The sequence below is a fragment of the Saccostrea cucullata genome, unplaced genomic scaffold (genome assembly GCF_032062105.1).
Source record: "Saccostrea cucullata isolate Sc308-1 unplaced genomic scaffold, CSIRO_AGI_Scuc_v1 ctg10139, whole genome shotgun sequence".
NCBI lineage: Eukaryota > Metazoa > Mollusca > Bivalvia > Ostreida > Ostreidae > Saccostrea > Saccostrea cuccullata.
This window is the reverse complement of record NW_026924566.1, coordinates 1-10,000: the sequence shown is the minus strand read 5'-3', so window position 1 is coordinate 10,000 and position 10,000 is coordinate 1. Positions and strand designations below refer to the sequence as shown.

Sequence of the window (10,000 nt, the reverse complement as noted above, 5' to 3'; positions counted from 1 at the left end):
AAACTTTTTGATTTTTCGTAAAGTAAATAATTTATATGTAAGAGTTTTGCAAACTGCATCTACATGACAAGTATATTGAAGATTATGATCAATGTGAACACCTAATAATTTTTGCATTTTTACATTTTCAAGGGGATGATCGGAAAGTTGTAAATGAAAATTAACGTTTTCTAATTTAGATTTCTTTTGGTGTGTTCCCATTAACATACACTTTGTTTTATCAGTATTTATAATCATCTGATTTTGTTGACACCATTTTTGTATTTGACAGAGTTCATGATTAAGAGTGGTTTCAATACGCGAAATACCATTATCATGAAGATGCATTGTAGTGTCATCAGCAAACATATCAATATTACAATGTTCAACAGACAATGGTAAATCGTTAATATACAATAGAAACAACAAAGGACCTAAAATAGAGCCCTGAGGCACACCTGCTGTGACTGGCAGTGATTCAGATGTGTACGCACCAATTTTAACACTTTGAGTTCGATTATATAAGTATGATTTAAACCATTTAATTGATATTGGATCAAAGTGATAGCATTCAAGTTTTTTAATTAGTATATCATGATTAACAAGATCAAATGCTTTGCTAAAATCCAGATATGTAATACCTACAAAATTTCCTTTATCTATTGCATGCAACCAATCATCAGTTAGTTTTGTGAGAGCTGTCTGGCATGAGTGAAGTTCTCGAAATCCAGATTGTGCTTTCATTAGCAAGTCAAAGTGAGAAGTAAAGATGCGTATATTTTCTGCTACATGCTTCTCTAAAACTTTCGATATCGTTGGTAAAATCGAGATTGGACGATAGTTTCCTGGGTCTGATTTATCGCCCTTTTTAAACAAGGGGGTTACTTTTGCGACCTTTAATTGTGGAGGAAAAGATGCATTGATTATGCTAGAATTTATCAAGTGTGTTAGAGGTTTGGATATTATACTAGCTGACAGTTTCAGCAATCTAGGTCCAAGAAAGTCTATACCAGCAGATTTGTTTACATCAAGTCTTTTTAACATTTCGAATACCTTTTCTTCATTAATCAAAGGGATTTCAAAAATGTCTTGATCTCCAAGTTTTGTCTCCGTGTATCTTTTCAATTTTTCTGATTTGAAAGCAGTAAACGAAAGATTATCTATTAATTTTTTTGGAATTTGGGCAAAATGCTCATTAAATGCATTTGCAATATCTTGTAGATTATCAAGATCTAGACCGTTATATGTTATATTGGAAGGAGATGAGTTTTTGTCTGATTTTGAGGCCAACTGATTTAAGTTGCCCCACATTTCCTTTGAAGTAGAACTATTTTCAATTACTTCCTTATAATACGTAGATTTTGCATTATTTATTAAAGATGTGACTTTGTTCCTCCAAAGTCTAAAATTATCCATGTCTCCCTGTTTATGAAATTGATCTCGAAAATTCCTAGCATTATTTATTTCTGGAGTTAACCATTTAGTGCGGAATTCTGATTTCACACGCTTTGTTTTTACTTTTGCATGCTTATTGATTATAGCATTGAAAATATCATAAAAACCGTTTAAAATGTCATTGGGATCATGCAGTAGAATTAATTCATCAAAATTTGCATTGTTTAAATCATGCAAAAAGTTTGTTTCATTAAAATTTTTGAAGTCACGGTATTGTATTTCAATATGTTTGCCTTTTCTTTGCATGCTGTTAGACCTTCGTGTGGCACATATAGGATAATGATCAGATATCGCTACAGGGGGTACTGTTATTTCAAATATGTTAGCAGGGTGCGTAGTGTAGAAATGGTCAATAAGAGTTTTAGAGCTATTAGTAATTCTTGTTGGGGTGTTAATTAATTGTGTTAAACCAAAGTCTACAATTGCAGATGACCAACTCCGCGGGGGTTCTTTAAGCATATCAATATTGAGATCACCTGCAATAATCACTTCCTGGTCGTCACAGCAGGTAGCGCACTGTAACTCTTGGACAAAATCATCTACCCAGCAGGAGGGGGCAGATGGTGGACGGTAAACTGAACAATAAAGTATAGGTTTAGAATTTTTAAGATTAATTTCAAGCCACATTGTCTCAATATTGCTTATTTCTAAATCCTTACGGCGTTTATATTTCAAATCATTTGAAATATAAGTAACAAGTCCACCACCAGCCTTTCCTACTCTGTCTTTTCTTTCCAAACAATATCCTTTTATATTTATACTACAATCATTAATATTTTCATCAAGAAATGTTTCACATAAGGAAAATATATCAGTGTAAAGCTGTTCTTGTAAATACAAAACCAATTCATCTAATTTTGGCATAATGTGACACACATTCAAATTAATAAAATGTAGGCCCTTTTTCATTAAACCAAGATTTGATTTACATATGTTTTGTTTTATTTCATTTGAGGTATCTGGTTTTGGAGAAGAATTTTTAGGATTTGTTTGTTTAAGATTCGAAAAAGTGTTTTCCTTATCAAAACAAGTATCTATCAGTTCTGATGTAAGATTTAAATCATTTGAGCAATTATTAATTAAAGAACAGGTGCAAATTAATTCGTTACAGTCAAAACAGAGGTTATTCAAAGGATCAAAATAATTTTTGACATTGATAGTGGGACAGTTATTCGTATCACCGGCACAGCTTTCATTGCCGTGACCCTATCTGGTACAAAACTTTTGTTTGTGACCATGCTCACCACAATACCAACATACAACTTTGTTTCCATGTCGGCAGTTTCGCGAGGAATGGCCTTGCTCTCCACAGTAAAAGCATGTTTGCACAGATGAGGGCCTTTGTTGCTTAAGGATTTTCACATGGGTATTGTACAGCTTGAGAAGCAAGGAAGTACCGCGATCAGACAAATGAATGCCATCTCTCCAAAAGGAAGGGGAATTCCAGTGCTTGAATGATCCGCTGGTCTCGATAAGCGTAGCACCATACTCCTCACATATATACTTTATGCACTCAATAATTTCAGTAACATCCGCATCACACCTTGGCATCACTTCTGATATGAACACGGAAATGGTATGATTTCTCCTCTTTAGATCTCCGATGATTTCAATGAAATCATTCTGAATCGCATCGATGTTGCGCAGGTTAGCTGCATCATTACCGCCGGCCTGGATGATGACATTTTCGATGGCAGATATATCATATCTTTGAAGTTTTGTACGGATGTGTGATATGTTAGCACCACGATTAGTACTAACATTCACACTCGAATCTAAGCCTCGGGTTTTGATTCGTTGAAGAATAGAACTTCCGATGACCAGGGTAGTTTTTTGGGTTCGTTCTCTTGTAGAAATAAATGGAGAATTCGAAATCCTGGGGAAGTTTCCTCGTCCTTTAGGAGTCGATGAAGGCTGGCTCTCTCTGGAGGGATGTAAATTAGGACTGTCCTTTGTCGCCATCATTTTGTTTTTCTGTGTGGGTTGCGTGTTTTTCCATACAGAACTGGAATCCATGGTATCTGTTGATGTACTGGTAGTTTTTTTGTCAACACTAAATGAGCATTGGCTGTGTCGCGATATACCAGTGTTAACAGATATTCCTTCGGTCGATGTTGCCTTCTGTTTCATCTTTGTTCTCGGAGTCTGTGTGAAGGCGTTGGCACAGGCTTTTGTTTGTCGTGCATCCAAAAGCTGTTTCTTTAGAAGATTTACTTCCTGTGTCAGCAATTTAACAGTTTCAGAAAGAAGTTGTACGTTTTCTGAGCTGCTACACTGGTGGCAATCTATCTCCACACTTGATTCATTTTGTTTTGAAGGTCTTGGAGTTGATGTGCAGCTTGGTTGATTGACAATAATCTTGCAATCTGTCAGAGAGTCATTTTGGCTGATGTCCATTTGACTTTTAACTTCTTCTATAAAGTCATTTTGGTACCATTCAAATGCACCAGTCCCTTGAATGAGAACCGTATTTGTGCTTCTGTAAATAGTTACTGTTACTGAGTCGCACATTGATTTATAGATGCAACCATTTTTCTTATTATTTCCATGGAAAAGAAGCATCTTCTGAAGCACAGATAATACAAACTCGTGCTGCTGGCCATCATAATTTATGGTTACACTCTCTGCATTTAGTTTAACATGTAGAAAGTCTGGAATACTCACTGAACGTGCAAAATCCTTTTCCTTATTTGTACCAATAAATGATTGTGACAGTCCATTAAACGAGTTCAAAATTGATGTAAAAAGATTTGAATTTTCACTGAGATCCATCATTTCTTTATCATTTTAACTATTCACCTGACTAAAGATAAGAGCACTAAAAAACACGTCTTATCTCTTCGGCGTCTTATCTCTTCATGACAGTGATTTAGGAAAAGTGAGGTCAAAGGTCAAATTGTTGATGCAGATGCATATATCTCATTAATATGTATCAAGATATGAAGTTTGATGAAAAATAGCTAGATTGATGTCTTTAATTAAAACTGACTTAAACACAATTTGAAAAAAGTAAGGTCATGGTCAAATAAATATATCGAATGGTATCTTTAAAACTGAGCAAAACACTGATTAAAGATAAGTGAGGTCAAGGCCAAAGGAAAGGTCAAGGTCAAAAATGTTGATGCAGTTGATTAGCTCTCACCGGTTTTTATCAACATGTGAAGTTTGAAGTTTGATTACATCATCTTGAGTGGTATGTTTAAAACTGAACTAAACACTAATTAAAGAAAAGTGAGGTCAAGGTGAAAGGAAAAGTCAAGGTCAAAAAATGCTGAAATAGTTGCATAGCTCTCATCAATATCTATCAGCATATGAAGTTTGATAAAAATATCTTGGATAGTTTCTTTGAAACTTAGCTTTGAACAGAAGCTAAATGCAAAATGTGACGGAAGGACACAAGGATACTGTGTGCCAAGTTTGGTTGAAAATGGCCTAGTGGTTCTTGAAAAAAAGTCGAAAATGTGAAAAGTTTACAAACAGACGCAGGACAACATGTGATCAGAAAAGCTCTCTTAGGCCTTTGGCTCAGGTGAGCTAAACAAACTAAATTTAGGCATTAGTCAAACCTGTCAAAATGGTGATTTCTTCCTCTTCTTTAGCTTTACATAGTTAAACAGCACATCCTGGGAGACTTGTCAAAATAAACTCAGTACAATGAGTATATATTTCTGTATAGCTTCAATGTCTTGAAAACTAATGTTATTGAATGATATATTCTAGATCCCCAGCAATTTTTTTCCACCAATTGGGAATGAGTCTGATACCGGTTCAATTGGGAAAAATAACATCGAAAAAAGAACAGGCGAATTTTCTCTTATTTATACAAATGCAATGTATTTTGCATTTATTCTAAATTAATTACCCAATATTCCTTGTTTTAAAGAATAAGCAACAAGTACTTATTGTTTTTTATATCAACATCCCATGTTTTGACATTTTCATGTTTTCAATTTGTCAAAATGTATGACACTACGCTGTCTAACCCACATGTCCAGCCAAATTACGACTTTCTCTACTTTCGATTTAAGCGGAAGTGATTAATTAGTCAACTTGTACAATGTTTCATTGAACAAGAAATACGATGTTGTCGCAGTCTGTTGCATCACAGCTGAATTTTTAGTCACATAATTGGGAAAAATTAACGTTTTTGGCATTGGGAACAGTGCCGTTTATTGGTACCAGTTATATAAGGAAAAAAAAAACGCTGATCACTCATGAAAATGTAGACCTGGATTTTGTCAAGTCTTTAAAATACCAACCCCTTATACATGTATTAAACAAGAGGCCCATGGGCCACATCGCTCACCTGAGCACTATGGCGAGGAAAAAAATACAAATTGGTTTATTATTGAAAAGTTTAATCCAAAAGTAGTCATATGACCAGTCATGGCTTTGCTATTCTTGAGAAGATGAGAATTTTCCTATATATTTCTATGTAAAACTGTGGTCGGTTATTTAGGCCCCGCCCTACCCCCGGGGGTCTTGATTTGAAGAATTTTGAATCTACACTACCTGAGGATGCTTCCATATAAAAATGATGAATTATGGCTTTGTTATTCTTGAGAAGAAGATTTTTAAAGAATTTTCTTATATATCTATGTAAAACTTTGGTCGGCCATTTTGGCCCCTCCCTATCCCCAAGGGTCTTGATTTGAACAAACTTGAATCTACACTACCTGAGGATGTTTTCCCATAAGTTTCATCTTTCCTAGCACAGTGGTTCTTAAGAAGAAGATTTTTAAAACATCCCACCAAATTTTCCTTAATTCCAAATTATCTCCCCTTGAATGAAGGCATGGCCTATGAAGTTTGATAAAAATATCTTGGATAGTTTCTTTGAAACTTAGCTTTGAACAGAGCTAAATGCAAAATGTGACGGGAGGACAGACGGAAGGACGGAAGACAGACATGACAAACACTAAATGCCCCGGCCATATTCATGGTGGGGCATAAAAATAAATACCTGTATCATGATAATTATCGTCGTAATCCTTTCAAATGTTGTACATTACATCCTGTAGAAGCTGTCAAAATTAACACAAACATGAATGCAGTAATCTGTAATAAAAGTTCTTGGTACATTTCATGATATTATTAACTTACATGTTGACATAAGAATGTTGCATGGCTACATAATTATGTTGCATGTTAACACAATTTATCTTGCATGCAGGGGACAGAAATATGCCACCATACTTCCTTTGTTGTACCACTAAAAATGTATATCACATGCAGGCAAGTATTCAACCGTTCTTGTTCACCACATGGATTTTTCAAAGCCCACTGGAGCAAAGAACTTCGAACGACAGTATTGTTCTCCGCCTACCTCAAAGTTAATTTTTAAAAGGTAACACATTCAATGAAGTTTTAATATTTTTTATATATAATTTATATATTGATTTTCCTAAAACATCACTTATTTGGGAAAACAAAGAGATAATTCTAAAATTTTGATAAAACTTGTGTGTCCACCATAGAAATCAACATAAAACGGAAAATATTTTTAAAACACCCCCCCCCCCCCCGTCTAAGAAAAAAAATCCTTTTTACAGGTAATATGGAATGTTATTTCGCAAATTTATACCAAAGACTTTTGTGTGACACTATGGTGAATGTATGTTTATTGACATAAAACAATAAAAATGCTTGTTTTCCACCAATTTCAAAGCGATTCACAAATGAAGCATTATCATGATTATATTTTTTTGATATATTTACGAGGTAAGTTTTATTGATTTGCCTAAAACATAAGAAAAGATATAAAGAACATTTAATCATATCCAAGACTTTTTTTTTTATTTGGTAATGATTGAAATTCCGATTTCAATGGAAAATATTGTCTACCTCCCTTTTTTCAAAACATGGAATTATAAATAACTTACTGTTTAGCACTGGTACTAAGACAATTCATCAATTACCATTTAACTGTTCTTTGTATTAAAACAAACATTTTATGGCCAAATTGATATCTATCTTAAATGGTTTCAAAATGTAGGCAGGAATCCAGAGTTAGCATTCGTATTTCTTTGGCTCATCCATATTTAATATGGCAGCCAACAGGTACATAGAAAAAAAAGAAAGCAATGTGAATTGAATGTCTAACGGTCTTCATTGTCAGGGTGATACAAATTTATATTCTTGTTTTTGAACTATGTCCTGAAAAAACTAAAGTATTTTATTCATGAAATTTCGTTCAACATGTGCACAGGCAGGCGCGTAGCATCGTTTTTGAAAGGGGGGGGGCAGCCAGAGATTTTTTTTACTTACCTGAAAAAGTTGACAAGCAAAAAAAAATAAAAGAAAGAAAGGGAAAAGTTGCCCAAAGTCGAAAATCCTATTTCGCCAGAGAGGGGGGGGGGGTTGAGGTTTAGTTTTTCTCAGTTTCAACTACTCTCAATACCAATTCTAATACTACAGGCTTTCAATTAACATTTTCTATAGCATAGGTAAGATTGGAAAAAAAAGTGGGGGGGACGGCCCCCCGTGCCCCCCCCCCCTCTCGTTGCTACGCCCCTGAAAGGCTATTTCCTGTCCGAAAACAAAAATAGAGTTCACCTCAAAGTGAACATGAATACATTTCAAGATTGACTTACTTTGTTAAAAAAAAATAGTGAAAGTCAGAAAAAAGCTTCATTTCTAACATACTTTACTTTTAATGACAAGTTTATTGCTTTAAAAAATGAGACAATCCAGGAAAAGTTATTCCGGTACAAGTCTTGCTAGGTGGCGTCATTTGGCACAGGGATTATAAATACAAGTGAAGCGGTGGATTTAAATTAGTTGCAAAGTTGAAGCAGAAGTGAGAAAACAAGCGACCATCAATTGATGATAAGTAGCTAGTAGTTTTTTTAAAAGAATAAAAATATTTAAAGCTTTAGATGCGACTGAATAAGTCTTTCCTGACTTTAGATATTATTTATTACCAAGAAAGCTACTGGGGGAGCCAGTAAGAGCCGAGCTGTAAGACCCGTTTTATAACGAAATCATAAGAGCTGAGCTGTTACAGCCAGTAACTAAAATAGCCGCGTTGTAAGAGCTAGTAAGCAGAAGAGCCGATTGCTTATGAGCCAACCACTTTGCTTTTTCTGTACATAATTAAATATATATATGCCGTATTAGTGTTTTATTTCTAAAGAAATAAATATATGTGGTGTCTCATCAAGTTACATACTCAGTAAGTTACATTTTGTATGAAATTTCTGCAATTTAGACAGATCCACTCCATCACTTTTAAAAGTTTTGAAATATTATTTTGTAAAAATTAATTTCTCTCCGAGTCGGATATTAAACCGCCTCTTATTGAAATATTCATGAATACGTTGCCTAGCATGCTCACAGCAAACAATGGTCCAATCTCGTGAATGACCCGAAAAGCTTGCTGGTCTACTACGTTTTAACTACAAATACGTGGGTTACGGCAATGTACGATGCGATTTCAAATGACGGCTGGAAAGCCAATTTACATTTTTTTTAAACCTGTTTTAGAAAAATAGGAAGAATCGTTACTTATTTCACGGTTTAATTGAAGATTACCTCTATATTAATTCTCCTGTGCATTAATCGTAGAACGTGTATTGAGTAGCATACTGTATGTTTCGAAGTTGTACACATTGTAAACATTGTCAATACGTGAGCACACCTCAGAGTTAGTTGCTTTTTTGTACCGAGGAATATATAGTCACGTGAAATTGTCTTTTCACTGTCAGTACAGCACGGGGAAACTGTAAACAAATGGACCTGTACAATTGTTTTTTTTTTTGTTTGTTTGTTTGTTATTTTTTATCATTGTTCATTTGTAGGCAAATGTTAGCATTGGAATTAGTAAATGATAATGTACATAATGCATTAAGCGTGTAAATGCATGGGAAAATACACGACGTCTTTCCGAGGGCGATTTAAAATTAAGCCTGTTCGAAAAAAAAACATATAGTATTTATGTACTGAGTAGTAACCCAAAAATGCATTAAATGCAACTCATTGAGCTGATTGGTCGATTTGTCAGTCTTGTTGGTTCCTCGCTGAACAGACATCACAAAAAATAGTTTTATTCGACCTGATGATTCTTGTGATGCTTTTCCCCGCACACATGCCCAGATCCAACATAAATGTCAGTCCTTTATAAATATGCATGAGAATTTCGTGTTCTTTCCCATCCAGTACTTTGTTAATACCGAATAATATTTTGTCGAATTTTCGAGAATGCTTCATTTTTGATAGCTTATCATACTTCAGAAATTTTTGTATGGTTTCAGCTGTGCAAAAATACTGTTTAACACGGCATACATATCTTTAATTAATGACAAGTAGTCTAAGATTTATTTGTATATAAATAATATATTGCACAATCATATATTTGTATAAATTGAACCTGCCAGGTCCTCAGAAAGTTAACTATGGGGAATCAACTGCCTCTGACAATTGTTATAATATAATTAGATTTCACACTATAAAAACAACAGAACAGACGCATAATGACAGACTCTATACAAATAAGGAAAACAAAGGAAGACAACTCTTGCATTTTACAAACCGTGTCAAATTTTCTTCAGTGTCTCAGCAGTGGCAC

At 34.5% G+C, this 10,000-nt stretch overlaps 1 protein-coding gene across 1 annotated transcript in view; it reads right to left on the bottom strand.

The window, feature by feature from the left end:
* Positions 1 to 5,076, bottom strand: part of LOC134266720 (uncharacterized) — a gene marked incomplete at its 3' end in the record, with an annotated part of 11,402 nt that extends 6,326 nt beyond the window's left edge. Inside the window, exon 1 of the mRNA XM_062748939.1 lies at positions 5,001 to 5,076. The remainder of the gene's footprint in view (positions 1 to 5,000) is intronic.
* Positions 5,077 to 10,000: the final 4,924 nt, after the last annotated feature.